The sequence below is a fragment of the Hyperolius riggenbachi genome, chromosome 1, assembly GCF_040937935.1.
Source record: "Hyperolius riggenbachi isolate aHypRig1 chromosome 1, aHypRig1.pri, whole genome shotgun sequence".
NCBI lineage: Eukaryota > Metazoa > Chordata > Amphibia > Anura > Hyperoliidae > Hyperolius > Hyperolius riggenbachi.
Window position 1 is genome coordinate 397,394,809 of NC_090646.1, and position 19,290 is coordinate 397,414,098.

A 19,290-nucleotide genomic window follows, 5' to 3' on the forward strand; every position below is an offset into this window, starting at 1 on the left:
GAGAACATAATGAATAGAATGGTATGCTTTTTGCTGTAAACATTTTAGGGTACAGATTCTCTTTAAGCCTTGTACAAATGTCACAAGAGGCTGCTTAACGCAGAGCTGAACTCAGAACTTCCTCTCTGCTCTAAAAGATAAGCATCAGCATAATAACCTTTAAAGAAAAACATTTAATCGTTACAGCTGATATAAATCCTGCAATAAATCTGCAGTGTGTCTATTTCCTACTTTCACGGAAGCAGACATATTGCTAACATCCTGTGCTTGCCAATTACTTGTTACTGTGTTTGCCAGTTAGCTGACACGGCTGAGGGATCAAATTAAAACTTGTGCTTAGTCACTAGACAGGCTAAAGTCTCTAAATGCATGCAGGGTGTATTTCTCTATGTTTTCCTTCTGTCCTGTGCAAGAGTTCAGGTCCACTTTAAAGATCTGGCGTATCAAGTGATATGTCTGCAAGAGCTTATGGCCAGAATTGTCACCATTGGGATAAAGTCTAGATAGCTATGGGTGACAGTATTAGTGCATGTGTATGCACCTTAACTGAATTGGATCAGTTTGCTTCACTTTTGAATGCATTTGAATAAAGGTATATACAGCATAACTTATCAACTTTGTTTTCTAACAAAATTCTTCATTCTCGTTACACCTTTATTAATGTAAAAGGCACAAGTTCATGATCAACACATTGCACCTTCTGCATGGTTTGCAGGAACTACTTATTGCTTTTCTAGTAGCACTGGTAACTTTGTGAATTAACATAAAACAAAACTTGTTTTATATACATATATAATACTTAAGCATTTGTGTCACATATTCATAGGATAAAATAACAATCATTACCAATGGAATTTGTCTCTGTGGATTTTCTTTGTGCCACACCGCATGGAAGCTTTATTTTTGTTCTATCAATCAACATGACTGATGCCTGCTGGAAAATTGAATATTCTGAAATGAAAAATGAAGCTCAGAGACATCAAAAAAAGATTTGAATTTTTAAACTATTTTACATTTTGTATATTTATTTCATGACAGCTGGAATCAACGTTTTTTATTTTTTTTCTTCTTCTTTCATATATTGAAATACACATAGTAAGTTCTTAATTGTACAGATAATGTGCCATATGCAGTTACATCTACGCTATTATGATTGATCAATCATCTTTTTTGAACTCCAACTAAACCTGTTTTTTAAAAGCTTTAGAGTAGACAAAGCAGAAAAATGTTATAAACCTCTGCCAGGGTTTTACCACAATTTGAATGTTTGTCCCATTTATGTTTGTCCCATGAATGGTTTTGTTCCAGAGACAGATTGTTAGTGGATGTCTCTCTTCATAACGGGGAAAAATATATAATCTCTGGTTGTTCAAAATATACTATATATACTCATGAAAAAAACACAATTTTTATACTAAAAACATGTGGAAAAAGTCAGGGGGCTTCAAAGTGAAGGTTGAAATTCTTTTAGGCGTAGTTTGTCCATGCACCCACCCCCATGCAGAGCTCACAAACATGTATTTGCATGCTGGAAGAATGACTATACCTATAGTTACCCGTCCTGCCTTTGGTAGCAGCCCCCAATTCTTCCCAATAGTTCCTAAGTCATTTCAGGATCTCCAGAGTTTAACTGTAATCACATGGCATCGATTAACAGAGCTTTCACAGGAAGTTCAAGGCTGCAGGGGTGATATAAGGACTGCTGCCAGAACGGGAGAGGTAATTAAAGTTGCAAGCATGTTACCAGCATGCACTCTGCTGCAAATGCCATGGAAGGCTGGAAGAGACATTAATGGATAAGCTTATCAGTAGGTTACAACTTTTCTTAGCTTTTGAGGCCAAAATTTGGGTTGGGGGCTTTTCTGTGTGTCGGCCTATCTGCAAGTACATTCAGTAATTGAGGCCCCTAAATAGATTTATTGCCAATTTTTGTATTTAACAACTGCAAAAATGTTGAGAAAATTCTCAACTCAATCTTTTTCTTTAAACCTTTGAAGGACATTTGCTAGTTGACCCTTGACTAAAGCTGGATTTTTTCAGGAATGGTTTTAATAGTGTGGAACCAATTAAGGTAGCAGTATCTAGGAGCTAGCTGGTATTAAACAAAGTGCATATGCTGGTCATACTGAAAGGTACCCGGTCATCAAATCTTGTGTGGGACTTTTATTCATTTATTTCAGGCATCAGTGCTAGAGGATACACTTGGAAGCGTTCCTTTTCTATTGGTTGGTTCAGGGTAAGAGAGATTGTTTGCGTCTCTCAAGTCGGCAAAACCTCAGGTATGTGGTATGTGTCAGATTTTTTTGTGTGCTCTCATTGGTATTTAATATTAGTTAATCATTTATGTCAGTATATTCACCATTTAGGATCATAGCTAAGTAATGCCCAAGCAAACCTAAGCTATTACATAGGACTTTGGGGTGCCCATATGCATGTCTGACACACCTACGTACATTCAAAATTCCACAAGAAAAATGGGTATGAGATTTTGGGCATAGCAGAATATTGAATTTTACAGATATTCTTCTTTCTCCTGCAATTGACAGTACACTATTGGTGTTGTTACAGGTATTCTACTATAGGCCTATCTTATCCTATTCTCACTAGAGATGGCCCGAACCTCAGATTCCGCAAAAGCTCAGTTCGCCGCGCGAACTTTCGCGAACCGCAATAGACTGGGGAGGCAAACTTTGAAAACTAGAAACACTTATGCTGGCCAGAAAAGTGATGGAAACGATGTTACAAGGGGTCTAACATCTGAGTTTTTGCATGGAGGAGTGAAATAGATGCCAAAAGACCCGGTGAAAAATCTGGATTTGACGTAAAGCAGCATTTTAAGGGCTGAAATCACATTGAATGCTAAATTGCAGGCCTAAAGTGCTTTAAAACATCTTGCATGTTTATACATCAATCAGGGAGTGTAATTAGAGTACTGCTTCACACTGACACACCAAACTCACTGTGTAACGCACCACAAACAGCCGTTTGTGTAGTGATGGCTGTGCTGGACTGGTGCGCACCATGGCAAGAGTGCAGGCCGTGGCGGTTTTCAAGCCCATATGTTCGCCGGGCTCAATGATAGAACAACAGTGACTGTCCAGCGGATCAAATTTGGTCTGTTCACAATGAAGCAACGACCTTATTATTTTGGATGCACTGAACACAACAGGTAGGTATATGCAGTGATGGGTATTACAAATGTGCACCTGTAACACACACGTACTGTGAACAGGTACAGTGACTGGTGGTATTAAATATCACATTGCGTGCGCCCACGTGGGTAGGTGGGCGCACTGAACACAACAGGTAGGTATATGCAGTGATGGGTATTACAAATGTGCACCTGTCACACCCACACACAGGTACTGCTGTGAACAGGTGCAATGACTGGTGTTATTAACAATGCGTGCGCTCACGTAGATAGGTAGGTAGGTAGGTGCACTGAACAGTAAACAGGTGCAGTGATTGGGATGGGATTACAAATGTGCAGCCGCCTGTCACACACACAGGTAGTCACTGAATGTGCTGGGCCTGGCAGTGGCACAGTAGGAATTAAGGTGCCAAAGGCCAGCTGCGACTGACTGACAGGGCTTTATATAATGCAAGTGGGCAACACACACACATACAAAAAAAAAAAAAAAAAGATCACAAGAACAAGATTAGCTCTCAAAAGAGCTGTTGATGGGTGCTTTTTTAGCAATAAGAATCAGCAAGGAGCAAGCTAACAAGCCTACAAGAGCCTAAATAAGCTTTCCCTATATATCTCTCTGCAGCAGCTCTCCCTTCTCTAATTACTGCAGGCACACGAGTGAGTGAAATGTCTGACGCTGCCTGCCTTTTATAAGGGGGAGTGGCTCCAGGAGGGAGTGTAGCCTGATTGGCTACAATGTGGCTGCTGACTGTGATGTAGAGGGTCAAAGTTGACCCTAATGATGCACTATGGGGGCGAATTGAACTTCCGGAAAAGTTTGCGGTTCTCAGCGAACGCGAATCACAGAACTTCGCCGGGAACCGTTCTCCAGCGAACCGTTCAGGCCATCTCTAATTCTCACATTAACCTTCCCTGCATCTATGCTTAGCACTAATCTATGCGCTACCTATGCCTAAAACTCACTCCCCCCCCCCTTCCCCCCCACACACACACAAACACACCTATGCATAACAGTAACCTTCCCCCATCTATGCCTAACACTAAACTCCCCCCTACCTACTGTTGAGGGTGACCAAACTTGAAACTTAAACATGAAAAGCACAGAGACCACGTGAGCCCAAATGCTGCAGTATGTCACAGGTACAGTGTTGCATTTCAAAGGAAAATTGTGGTACTCACAAAGGAAGGTTGCATAAGGGGCAACCAACCACAGAAAGCAGGTGGGAATGTATAAACTCAACTCCTTCGGGTGCCCAGCTGGATCAGGATGTGCTTGTACTCTTGGAAAAACAACAAAGGCTTTATCGGTGGCACTGTCTGCCACTAGGTGCCAAAATACACCCCTCCAGAGGAGGGTGAAAAGCACAAAGGGGGAAAGAAGAGCCAAATGGTCGATAAAACTAAGTTAAAAACAACTAAAAAGAGAGGTGACTAAGTTGAAGAGTAAGCTAAGTATGGAGTGCCTCCCCCACCTATGCATAAAACTAGCCTTCCCCCATCTAGCCTAACACTTAAATCCCCCCTACCTACCCCTAACACTGACAGCATTTCTATCAAATGCTGCTAACCAATGTCCCCATTGCTATGGAATTTGGCTGCACAAGTAGCCAAACTCCATCATTATCCAGCGGTCTTTGCCGATACAGAGTGTGTTCAACTCCACTGCTGTTGTGTGCCTTTGCTATCACTTTGTAGCGGAACTCCACTATTGCCATTGTCCTCGAGTGCCTTTGGTGTCCAAATTTGGCAAATCTCTGAATTAGCATGGAGACCTATGGTTGGCACCCAATTTTACAGGCAGCAAATGGCACACAAATTTACTGCTTCAGCTCTACCTTACCGTTAAAGTCAATGTTTCTCGATTAATGAAAGCAAAAGCCAGCTAATTACCTAAGGAGAGGGAAGGTTCTGTGTCCTAATGAGCCTCCCCTCTCCTCGTGCCCTCGTCGCAGCGGCAGCTTACCCGTTTAAATCCCCCGCCGCGGGGGACTTCAGAAGTCTTCAGAAGCCAAGTCCTCCTGAAGACAGGCGGCTCCATACTGCGCACATGCGAGTACACGATAGAGGGCGCTCGCACGTGCACAGTTTGGAGTGGCCCGTCTTCGGGAGCACTCGGATTCCTGAAGACTGCCGAAGCCTCCCTTCGGCAGTGGAAGTAGCAGTATTTGACCAATTTAGTCAAATACTGCTACGGGGAAGCCAGCGCTGGAACGGGCACCGGGAGAGGAGAGGGGAGGCTCATTAGGACTCTGTGCCTTCCCTCTTCTTAGGTAAGTAGCTGGCTTTTCTTTTAGCAAATCAGTTCCCATTCTCTTTAAAGTGCAACCTTTTTTATTATTGCACCCATGAGCTGCACTTTTTCTCTTCTATTTCTGTGTTTTTGTTTTTTGTTTTTGTATTATTATTGTTTCTAATATTAACCACTTTATCACTGAGGGGTTTTACCCCCTGACCACCAGAGCAATTTTCACCTTTCAGCGCTCCTTCCATTCATTCGTCTATAACTTTATCATTACTTATCGCAATGACATGAACTATATCTTGTTTTTTCCGCCACCAATTAGGCTTTCTTTAGGTGGGACATTATGCCAAGAATTATTTTATTCTAAATGTGTTTTAATGGGAAAATAGGAAAAAATTTGGGAAAAAATTTATTATTTTTCAGTTTTCGGCCATTATAGTTTTTAAATAATGCATGCTACTGTAATTAAAATTCATGAAATGTATTTGCCCTTTTGTCCCAGTTAAAAAACCGTTTAAATTATGTCCCTATTACAATGTTTGGCGCCAATATTTTATTTGGAAATAAAGGTGCATTTTTTTCACTTTTGCGTCCATCCCTAATTACAAGCCCATAGTTTATAAAGTAACAGTGTTGTACCCTCCTGACATAAATATTTAAAAAGTTCAGTCCCTAAGATAACTATTTATGTTTTTTTTTATTGTACATTTTTTTTTTTTTTTTTATTACAAAAAAAAAAAATTGGGAGTGTGGGAGGTAATGAGTTAATTTTTTGTGTAAAAGTAATGTATTTGTATGTGAAAAATGTTTAGGGTGTAGTTTTACTATTTGGCCACAAGATGGCCACAGTAACTTTTTGTTTAATGCGACCTCCAAGAGTCCTTTCGGACTCTTGGAGGAAGTACTAGGAGGCTGGGTAAGTGTTTTTTTTTCACAATGATCGCGCTGCTCATCGGAGAGCAGCGGATCATTGCGGGGCTTAGATCAACGAACGGGAATGGATTTTCCCGTTCATTGATCTCCGGGCGAGCGGCGGGCGGCGTGATTACGAGCGGCCGGCGGCGTGTTTACGAGCGGGAGCGTGGGCAGCGGCGGGAGTGCGCAAAGTACGGATTTCTCCGTCCCTGGGGGTTAAAGGATGGAAAAAGGGATGGAGAAATCCGTACGGGCGGGGGTAAAGTGGTTAAAAATTATTGATCTGTTTTTGGTTTTTTTGTTTTGTTTTTACTTTTCCATTAAAGTGGAGTTTTCCAGCGATGGTTTTTCTTGTTTTGGATAAAGTAGGAGATGGCTAGATTTTCTCCATGTTCTGTCCCAGATATAAAGCCACTGAAAAGAGGAATAGATTGCAAATCAACTCATAGAAATGCACAGACAGAAGTAAAAGTCTGGTACAGGTTTAGTTTTACAAATTCACCAAAAGAAAAACGCAGAAAGTTTGTCCTGGGACTGCACTTTTAGTGAATTATGGGACATCATGCTGGCAATATTGTCAATCATGAAGTCTCAATTTCAACCACATGAATAATTTACTTACATCAAACTCTTTCACAACATGGCTTCATATGTCCTAACTTCTTCTTAACAACAGAATTTTGTAAAAAAAAATTGTTGACTTTAAATTTTATAAGAAATGTTTTATTTTCTATTCCGCATCCTAACTAGAGCAATACTTTGGTACTACATTTATTGTTTTTATTGCCAATTTTATGATTTTGTTCAGAGCAATTTAATGGCGCCTTTGAATAACCATACCTGAAGTGCAGACCTGAAGTTGGCACAGGTCCTGCTTTATAGAATTGTGTGCCCAGGAAACAAGCACAGTATGTACTTTTTTTGAAGTGTGCCTGCTAATGCTTTTTCTTAACTAAATGAACCATTAAAAGCTGTCAGAACCAACTACATTCTATGTAAGTATTAGCTGCAATGCACTGACACAATGCACAAGACTGAGATGCCTTGCTTGGTTATTCTCTACACTTTTTGTTTTAAAAAATAAAGTATGTGGGTCACCAAGGGCAATGTCAGTTAGTAATCACTGTGGCTGACAGCTTTTTATTTTGTACTGTTACTTGTTAAAAGAAATTCAGCACCTTTTTATGGATAAAAGAAAAAAGAAAAGAAAATGATTATAGTGAAAACTGCATAAATACATGCAATATAAAAATCTGGCTAATGAGCTTTGCATACCTGGGCCTGTACAAAGGACAAAGGACAAGATGACATAACTTGTGTATAGAGATGAGGAGATTTTACCACCTGTTTAGAAAGGGGGTTTTGACAGTGAGAGTTATTAAGGTATGTAATATTTTACCACAGAAAGTAGTTACTGATGCTTTCCCACTGGTGTAGGGATCACCATAGCAGCCATAGCAGTTGCTATGGGGTCCGTAGTCAAGGAGGGGCACCATGGCTACAGCCAGCATCTCTCATCTGATCACTCATTTATATCAGCCAGATTGATGAGAGACACTGGCTGAGGACACTAGGGCATGTTGAAGGGAAGATGCTGTGGAACCAGGAGAGATAAGATTAATGCTGCTAAGCCCCACACCGTATCCACCTTCCTTTCTCCACTTGGGCCATGTGCACAGAGAATACAGCTGCAGCAGCCTCTGAACCAGCCTACTGACAGGACACAGGCATCATGGCACTGTAGTGCAGAGTGTAAGTTGCGTGTAATGAATGCTACTGGAGGATGAGTGTGGTAGAGTGAGGGAGTTAGTGTGTATGTATGTACATGTATTTTGGCTGCTGGAGGCTGAGTGTAACAGAGTGTGTTTATGTGTATTATGTGTGTCTTGGCTGCTGCTGGAGGTAGTGTGTGTGTATAAGTGTGTGTGTGTATGTGTGTGTGTGTGTGTGTGTGTGTGTGTGTGTGTGTGTGTGTGTGTGTGTGTGTGTGTGTGTGTGTGTGTGTGTGTGTGTGTGTGTGTGTGTGTGTGTGTGTGCGCGTGTGTGTATGTGTTTCTGACTCTGGGGAGCTGCCGGGACTCAGCATGGAACATACAATAACTGAAGCCAGGACCAGACCAGTTGCCACACATAATCCCTGATATTGCACCAACACAATCTTCAGCATAACCTTGCTAGTGCCAGCAGACGTAAAATATGACTTCTTACTACACCACCTCCTGCATATTTGCAGATCTGACGAAGGCACAGAGCGCCAAAACGCATAATGACGCTACAAGCACGTCCAGAGTAAGCCACGCCCAACCCCCCCAGAGACGAGCTACGGAAACCATCGGGACTGCGCTGCTGTCCACAGTGTGAGAGTCATAGCCGCCGGGGAGCTAAGCGGAAGGGCTTGCCGCTGATAAGCGAACTTTTTCACATATACATTGTGAGTATAACTTTTAAATTGCGGAATAAACAGTTTTTATTTTAATGCACTATGGAGCGCTCCTTGTTTTTGTTTTAAAGTTGATCTTCAAAAGGCACTGGGAATATGGAGGTGGCTGATCTCAGATAATGTTCTACTATATGCCAAAGCCTGAAAATCTAATTTTAAGTGTCTTGAGTGTCTTGACTGCCATTGGAAACACATTTTTTTTCTTTTGTGCAATGGAATGGGCTTTTTATCTCAAAGTTTGTGCCAAGGGTGTAAAAAATAGTGAGAGGGAAAGGGCAGTAACATTGTCATTTACACTGAGATCCCTGGATCGTAGCCTGCTTTTAGAAGATATACTGTTGAGGGAAGAACTGGCTTGGTACAGAATTTTCACAATGATATCTATACATTGCAGTGAATGTCTGTGTGTGATGCTGGGTGTAGCTAGAGATCATGAGGCCACATAGCAAAACTTTCATGGGGCCCTCAGATGTAGGCACTCTTAAGCAATGCGACCTGCACCTACCCTATGGATATGAGTTAATTAGGCAATTTACATTCTTATGCAATCAACACTGCACAAGTGCACATAGTCCATGGGCACGGAGACAAAGTTTAATAATAATAATAATCTGAACATTTTTATAGGGCTTTTCTCCTGTCGGACTCAAAGCGCTCAAGAGCTGCAGCCACTGGGATGCGCTCAAGAGGCCACCCTGCAGTGTTAGGGAGTCTTGCCTTGAACTCCTTACTGAATAGGTACTTGACCTAGCCAGGATTCGAACCCTGGTCTCCCATGTCAAAGGCAGAGCCCTTAACCAGTACACTATCCAGCCACCAGTTTGAGGGTGAGGGAACACAAGAAAGTTAATGGTGAGTACATTAAGTACCCACTGGGCCCCCTATGCTCCAGCGCCCCATATCAGCGGCTAGGACTGCTATGGCTTTTGCTACACCCCTGGTGTGATGTATACAAACTCAAGCAGGTGTCTCCCTCTACTATTCTCTTCTATCTCACTTTATCCCTATTGAGGTCGTCGGTATTGGGACTTCATCTTGAGAATTCATGCAGTGCTGATCTTTGATGCAATGTAGTTATAGCAATACAAACCTGATAGATGTTCTAACCTTTTCTTATTCTGTCCAAAATTTAAAAAATATATTTAAAATTGAAAAAAGATCTTAATGAACATATTCTGTGACACTGTAAAGAATAAGAAAAAAAACATGAGGTACATAATAATACAGACAATGGTATACACCAATATACAAAATACAGAATTGGTACAAAATACAGAATAGATAATTGCAGTGACAAAAGTAACAAGATGAATAAAACACAAAACAAACAAATTCTAAAACACAAAAGGGTAAGAGAGCCCTGCCCTTGTGAGCTTACAATCTAAAGGGAAAGGGGGGAACAAGAGGAGGGGTAGTATACAATAATCATACCTAGAGGCAGTGTGTTTTTAGGATATTATTATTATTATTATTATTTAGTATTTATATAGCGCCGACATATTACGCAGTGCTGTACAGTGTATATATACAGTATATATTTTCTTGTCACTAACTCTTCCTCAAAGGAGCTCACAATCTAATCCCTACCATTGCCATATGTCTATATTATGTAGTGTAAGTACTGTAGTCTAGGGCCAATTTTTAGGGGGGGCCAATTAACTTATCTGTATGTTTTTGGAATGTGGGAGGAAACCGGAGTGCCCGGAGGAAACCCACGCAGACACGGAGAGAACATACAAACTCTTTGCAGATAGTGCCCTGGCTGGGATTCAAACCGGGGACCCAGCGCTGCAAGGTGAGAGAGCTAACCACTTCGCCACCGTGCTGCCCAATATCTAATAGGAATGGCCTAAGGTAGTGCGTTTGATTGTTGGAAAAAGTGAGTTTTGAGGGAACGTTTAAAGATATCAAGGGTTGGGGGGATAGCATAATCTATAACTGTAAACAGGAGAAGATTATGCAAGGATAATTGGTTATCTTTCAATGCAAACAGATGCTTGAGAAATACAGCTTATCAGTCTTAATACAACAGAAGGTGGGGAAATGGTCACTTTATGTCACTTAAGGATTACACAGTATGCCTGATTTTCCAAGCTAAATATTTAAGATTGTAATCCTTTGGCTCAATATGGCACGATGAAAGGGATCGCCAAGCGGATATGATCATATCTTGCCCACAGTGTCACCATGATATGCAGAGCTCCTGTAACCCTCTGCACATAATAGTACAAAACTACCAGCCACATAATAGTCCAAAATTACCAGCCAGCAAAACTACTCAGGACCATATGTTCATTTGTTCTCCTTACCTTAGACATTCACATGGCCCAGATAAATGAACCAATTGGAATCTCTGGCTGTGAAGTGAAATTTGAATTTCTCGCTGAGACCTATTTGAGCTTGCCCCCCAGGATTCCCTTTAGTCCATTTGTCTGGACCAATGACAACTATCAGTGGGAAATTCAAATGCTCTAAATGCAAGGTTCCCTGTCAGTTTGCATTTGGGAAACAGTAGATGAGGATGGCAGGTTCATGTTCTTCAATCAAGATAAATATTACAGAAGATGGACAGAAAAGACAATTTTTTTGTCAAGTAAAAAGTACTCTACATCGTCTTGTTATACAATGTATTGGTGTAGAAAAAATACTTCATGCAGCATGGGAGAATCATGTTTTCTACTGGTATGCAGAGCTAGATGGTTATTTTTTTATCCCCTTAGTTGAAGAAATGCCCTTTTTTTCTTATATAGATACCCAAGTTGATCCAGATCACTTGGGGTCCTGTTTTACACTGAAAATTGCTGCAAAAGCCCTGCTATTGTGCCACAACCCTTGCAATGCTTGTTCAGGGAGATGTCCTTGTTCTCTGAACAAGAATTGCAAATGTAATTATGGCAATTTTCAGTGAAAAACAGACTGATCTTCACATGGTGTTTCTTTCTGCTACTTCTCTCCTCTCCACTAGGCTATTTCATAACTGTGTCTGATCCTCTGCTGGTGCTGCCATCTCTCTGCTCTCCACTAGGCTGCATTTTCTACAGTATTACATTATGGTGTGCTATTATATGCCAAATAGCAGTCCTGCTGGTTCCCGAGATTGGGTATATCAAAGCTGTCTTGTGAATCAGTCGGGCTGGGCGGGAGGGGCTACAATTTAGCAAAGATGTAGTTCAAAATTTGAAGTGTGTGGGTGGTATGAGTGCTGAGATATCGCACCTTTAGGCCTCTTGCACACTGCACGCGATTCCGATTCAGATTCCGCTTTTTAATCAGTTTTTACATCCGATTCAGATTCCGATTTGCAGTTTGCTCCCTGCACACTGCAAATCGGAATCTGAATCGGATGTAAAAACTGATTAAAAAGCGGAATCTGAATCGGAATCGCGTGCAGTGTGCAAGAGGCCTTAATATTTACTATACAAATCAGGAAGGAGCTGCATGTGATGTCATTACCCACAAGGCTGTGCATCCAAGGCAGAATTTAAATTAAGCCTAGGACTAAAGTCACTGAGTGGGAGGGATTTAACCTCTTCAGCTGGATTTCCATTGGCTGCAGAGCTTTTTCCCTTTGAGGACTGGGTTTTCTCTGACAAACCTGCCATCAGCTTCAGTAGTATAATTACTTCGCATTGCCTCGTGAAGTAATTATACTATGCTCAAAGCCGATTATTATTAGGTACAATAAAATTGCATGCAAACCGGTGATATTGAAACCTAAACAAAAAAAGAAGAAAAAACTGGCAATGCTGCTTGCACACAGTTAACAGATAATATTGAGAAAACCCACGTCGTGGCATTTATTAGTCATGTGTCTCTTATGAGTGGGTTTCCAGTGTGCTTCTCCATTACTTTTTTTTAGCATTGGTGGTAGTTTGCAATCTGCATACATATTAGCACAATAGAGTCACGTTTGTAATTTTTTTCTCTGAATATTGTCTCAGAAATGTACTCTCTTGACTAGCAGCAGTGCAGTTATATGCAATTTTTTTTTGTTTGTTTAACTTGATTGCTTAGTGCTATTATATTTCTCATGTGCAGTGTTTTGACTATATTGCACAAAGTGTGCAGCCTTTTGACTATATTGCACAAAGTTCATATTTGCTGCCTACATGGTATATTTGCAGTACAGTCTTCTCACCTGAGCAAATGCGCATAATCCAGTAGATGTCCTTTGTGTAAATTAATTAATGCTGAACGATTTATGCTATTAATTCTCCTGGCACTGTGAATTTTGTACACGAAAGGAGAACTCAATATAATCAGTACTACCTTTGTATTGAAAAAGACAAAGGTGGCTCTTTTATCCTGTTGTAACTTCTTCCATGCTTAAATAAAAGTGTCATTGCATTGGAGTGCCTTCTTCATTTGTACTGCTTGTATTGAAAAATATTCTTTAAGTGTCTCGGACCTAAAATATGCAGTATTGAAATAATTCAGGCTATTATTTCCATGGACCTGCTTATTCTCTTTTACCCCCTTTATTTACTTTTGCATTGGGAGCTATCACTCTCTTGCAAAACTAAAAGACAAACACTTATATCGCGCTTTTCTCCTGGCGGACTCAAAGCACCAGAGCTGCAGCCACTAGGACGCGCTCTATAGGCAGTATCAGTGTTAGGGAGACTTGCCTAAGGTCTCCTACTGAATAGGTGCTGGCTTACTGAACAGGCAGAGCCGAGATTTGAACCCTGGTCTCCTGTGTCAGAGGCAGAGCCCTTAACCATTACACCATCCAGCCACACCTTACACCATCCAGCCACACCTTACACCATCCAGCCACACCATAGGTGCCTTACTCCTTGCTTATATTTCCTCACAAAGTTCTAAATAGCATCCCACTTGCAACCTTTGTTCCTCCTTTGAAACCCTCCTGTTATCTAGTGTGGTCAACCCCTCTCATTCTCCCTTCCAGGACTTCTCATGAATTGTATCTCTCCTTTGGAATTCTCTTCAACATCCCGTCCACTTCCACGCCTGGAAAACTTCAAATACACTTTTAAAATGTACTTTTTAGACAATCAAATAACTTGTCATAGGTTCCTCTTCAGAGATATAATCCAAGAAAGTCAGCCCCATCCAAAATTTTAAAGTAAAAAAGCTCTTCATTCAAAATCCGTAAAAAAATAAGGGCACGGTTGTATATGATCAGCCTTATATATTGGTTTGATTTACTTGTGATTTTGACTTGACACAGGGCTGTTGTCTTTAACAGCAAGCTTTTTTGGTTGCTGAGGGCTGAAAAATGTATTTTATTACTAGGGCATGAAGCATCTTCAGTGATAAAACTCAGAAGAAATGTTTACTGAATTAAGAGTTTTCCGTATAGTTTATATTAATACATCCAGATGCCTGAAATTATCTTGTTACAAATAGTGACTAGTACAGAATATGACCTATTTATTATGAACATATTATCATGTAATATATAATTATCAAGTAACATAATGGTAATTCAAAGATTTTTGTCTAATTAAATATATGTGTAGAAATTCTAATGCAATGTTAATACTTTTTTAAAAATGCCCTTTTGTTCAAAATTGTACTGTTGTGCGCTTGATCATTTCATATAATTAAAATACCTTAATTTAATGAATATAGTTCTTAGCTTGAAAATTATGTTTATGCGGAAAAATATGCAGAAGAACAAACTTGTAATCAAGAATAATGTTTGGCAAGGACCAATAATATGCGGAAGAACAAAGTATAAGAAATATTTATTGAAGAAAAGAGATAAAGGCAAGGTCAAAAGTATACCGAAGAACAAGATATAACTTTTTTTTATTCAAGACTGATGTTAAAGGTGCAGCCTGAAAGTATTCTAAAACAAGCTATACATTTTTTAAAATGAAGATTGAAGTTAAAGGCAAGGTCTCTTACGTATTCCAATATTTCTTTTACATGAAACTCCTGTCACAGTCCTTACAGTTTTTTATGTTAGAGGGTGCTTGATCAACCCAAATATGCTGCTGCAGAACCATATCTTTCCCTTTTCTCGATTGTCTTTATCCTATGAAGATATGGGGCACCGAAGATAAGCAAGCTCACCAAAAATGTACTTCTCAGCAAGCTATTCAAGTAGAGTCTTCATTTTTCCATAAATCAAATTTTTATACCAGCCGCTGTTTGTTTCCAAAGAGGAAATGGAATGAATGTCATAACTGCAATAATTCTGGCTCATACACTAAGCACAGACTCAAAACTGTAGTTCTAATGCAGTTCCAAACTTTCCAGTTGTATTTTGATATCCCTCATCAAATAAAAGGAGAAGCCATTAAAAGAGCCGTAATAAAAAGCTTTACAAAATAACAGTGAAATAATACTTTGGATTAATCTAAGGCTACATCTGGTTGAATGCCAGTGATTCTTTACAACTTCTCTGAAAGAAGGCAGCAAAGAATAGGAAGAATCAAAGCAATTCTTCTGGGCATCAGGACAAACCCCTTCAAAAACCAAATTAGAACAACTAAAAATGTCTCTTCCCTTGACATATAATTTGTGACTGCTCCATACTTTCTTTGAGCACATTTGTTCAGATATATACAAGTCCCCTTTGTGGTGTAGCTTTTCTTTGTTTTTTTACTTTTAGGTTATTTTTTTCAGAAAATACAGAAACCCTCCCATCCTTCATGTTACAGAGTAACCAAGCAGCTCAGGATGACCCAAACTACTAGGAATGTATAGGGGGATAAAAGGATTGATAAGGCTGTATGAAATAGGGCTTGGACCAGTACAACAGAGTAACCAAGCAGCTCAGGTGACCCAAACTACTAGGAATGTATAGGGGGATAAAAGGAACCAAAAAGCCCTCCTACTAAAAAAGCAAAGCTACTAAATATGCAAATTATCCCTTTTCGCCCTTGTTAAGCCAAGCAAGCATCCAGAACCGCTGGTGTATAGCAAGCCTATAGCTTTAAGTTTTACACAGCCATATCAAACCCACATGTAGACAGCCTGTTTCGGACTTTTGGTCCTCATCAGTACATGGAAGGGATTAATAAAGCTGTATGAAATATGGCTTGGACCAGTACAACAGAGTAACCAAGCAGCTCAGGGTGACCCAAACTACTAGGAATGTATAGTCATCTATTCTCTTTCTCACATACAGGACTTGCCTATACAAATCTATGCCAGATGTCAAAAGATTCACTGTCTCCTCAAAACACCCTAAGATGTTAGGTTCATAAGGACAGGGTCTTCTTGTCAAATAAACATGTACCAGGACTACATTGGTGAAAACAATAGAGGAACATCTGCCAGTCAACGTGTACTTAGTTACTTTTAATAGAGCAAGATCTTTACATAATCACCACAAGAACAAGGATCAGGATGTCTTGCGGCAGTCTTATAGTTGTTTTGCGCTGCTCAAGCGCATCATCTCAGACGGAGTGGGGTTCTGAGATGGGGAGAAAGCTTGCCAACTTGTTAGGGGCAGAGCCATTTAACCTAAGTGCCAAAGCTCTATCATGCCCCTATGCATCCATTCAGTGAATCCCTGCATTCACTTCCACCTCCTTCCTGGCAGGACATTCCAAGAAGTCGCCACGTATGACGTAATGACGTCATATGCGTACACTCTGGATTCCAAAAGGCACTTCTCAGTGCATTCTAATCGCATAACCTCATTTGTTTAAGGTTGCAAGGAAACTAAGAGTAACATTTCTTGGTTGCTCCTCCCAGCATAAGTGCTACTAGTGAAGGGCTACTAGTGAAGGGACATGTTTGAGTGTCCTACTCAATCTTGAATGATGTGCTTGAGCAGCGCAAAACAATTGTAAGACTGCCAGCAGACATTTTGATCCTTGTCATCTTGTGGTGAGAATGTAAACACCTTGCTCTATTAAAAGTAACTAAGTACACATTGATGCCCACGACTGTCTCTATTCTAATCACTTTTGAAACTGCTGCGCTGCCCAGTTACTAGTCAACTACCTAATTAGTGCAATTAATAAGTAAATCAAGCAAGACAATATAAATATCACCATAAATATCACATAAAGTCCAATGAGTGCGCTGTGGTTCATCCTGTAAAAAAGTTTATGTCCTTCTGGTGCTATGCACTCCACTGCGCGCTCTTCCAGAGACCTATCTAAAACATCTCCACATAGTGTGATACTGTATAACCATTTAATAGTCAAATGCTCCACAGTGCGGGTGCGAGTGACAACCGTGTCCACACGTGATCCCCACTACCCTAGAGGTCAAAAAGGCTCACCAGATGTAGACCACCATGATTCAGGTGGCAATCTCACATTCATTAATATGTATCACTCGGAACATCAGTGATCATATCCAGTTCCAATAAAAAATTCCTTTAATAAAAGCATAAAACAAAATCATCGCGCAGCATGTCAATCCAGTGATAAAATACACACTGCGCCTCTCGCGCACTTGGGTAACTTACAGACTCCCTTTAGGGATAGAATAGCGAGTCATATCGGCAAGTCTCTCCAGCATCAGACGCGTCCCTAAAGGGAGTCTGTAAGTTACCCAAGTGCGCGAGAGGTGCAGTGTGTATTTTATCACTGGATTGACATGCTGCGCGATGATTTTGTTTTATGCTTTTATTAAAGGAATTTTTTATTGGAACTGGATATGATCACTGATGTGCCGAGTGATACATATTAATGAATGTGAGATTGCCACCTGAATCATGGTGGTCTACATCTGGTGAGCCTTTTTGACCTCTAGGGTAGTGGGGATCATGTGTGGACATGGTTGTCACTCGCTCCGCACTGTGGAGCATTTGACTATTGAATGGTTATACAGTATCACACTATGTGGAGATGTTTTATATAGGTCTCTGGAGGAGTGCGCAGTGGAGTGCATAGCACCAGAAGGACATTGTCTCTATTCTAAGTTGAACTGAATATAATCTTACAAAAATGTGGAGGCATAATGTGAAGTAATGCTAGCTAATGGTTTACTGGATGTTTCCTTTGTTAAACAATTGAGTTCTGGGAACTGTCTACTTTGAAGCCATCTGTCAACCAATCAATAGCACTATTGGAAAAAACAAAACAGTTTATCACTTTAGGGAAAGGAGGCCACCGAAAGAGAGGCCAACCAACCAACAGTACACTTGAAAAAGCAGCAGAGTATTTCACTATGCTAACCATCATTTAAAAGTCAAAACATTGAAAAAGAGTGATGCTGTTTATTAAATATCTGTCACAATTGGCGCTAAGCAATCCAACTCCTGAGCTGCACGTTATATGAGGGAATCCCTCCACCCTCAAACAAATAAAAAATTAAATCATAAAAACATTAATAACATGCGCTAATCGGGAAAAATACCATGTCAGGATTTATTCAAACTTTGTTAAAATCTTAATGCACCAGGTGCCGATTGTTGTGCAAATGCGCAAATAAATCACCCTTTCATACACTCACACATACAATAGAAGGGCCCTTCTATCTATTTAGTTCAGTTTCCCCTAATAAAATCAGATCAACTTCTGGCAAAAGTGTCCCTTCCTAGAGGATTAATGCTCCTGTATGGTTCTTCCGTTGCGGCATATACGGTTGTAACTACTTAAAGTTCCTTTTGGGAAGAACGCTATAGTGCAAGCTTCCAAGTTCAGATATATATTTCAAGTCATTTAGTTTATCTTAGAAAGTGTCCACATAGACTCACGTGACCAGTATTATAGATAGTCCGCAGAGGTTTCTCACAGAGATTTGTTCGTATGCATAAACATCTTCGCTGGGACCTTCCTCACTCGTATAAGCTCCTTCTGCCCGCTGCCTTCCTCAGCATCTCTCGGCGTCCTCTTGCGGCATACATGGGTTCCGTCTGTGAGGCTCAGAACCCCGCTCGCTGCACTTCCGCTCAGCTGATCCGGCTTGCGTGTCAGGTTGGGTGACGTCACCTCATAAGCCTCTGGACCTTCGTTCACTAGTGGCTGCTGCGCGCTTACACAGCCTGCTCTGTCCTGGGGCTCCTTAGCAGATTACTTTTGCATTAAGACGACCTCTACGCGTTTCAGCCATTAGCGTTGGCCCTCATCAGGAGGATTTAGTAATGCTAGAGTGGTCGGTCAGCTTATCTCTGTTTATATTGCAATATCTCCATTTTGCTCCACCCTTATGCAAATAATCCATGGAATCCTAAATTCTCAAGGGGAAATACTCCCAAGGAAATACTGCCATTGCACATTCCTTTCACTTTCTGTAATCACCAATAGAGCATAGCATCCTCACCCCACCATTACATTCATACTATTAATGATAAAATACACCAATATTTATTTAAAAAATGCAAAGAGTTCCATTTCACTATTCAAACCTTTGGGGGCTAGTGTTTCTAGCTGGTAAATCCATTTTGACTCATTTTGTGACATTTTACAGATATAGTCACCAACCCTTTTCCCCGGTTGGATAATTTCCAAACCATAAAAAATAGTACCCTTTAAAAGCCCTCCATGTTTCTCTTTATAATGTTTGGACAATGGATGTCCCTCACTTTTCTTTTCTATATTATTAAAATGTTCCCCAATCCTCCTCTGCAGTGACCCTTTGGTCCTCCCCACATACCTTTTCTGA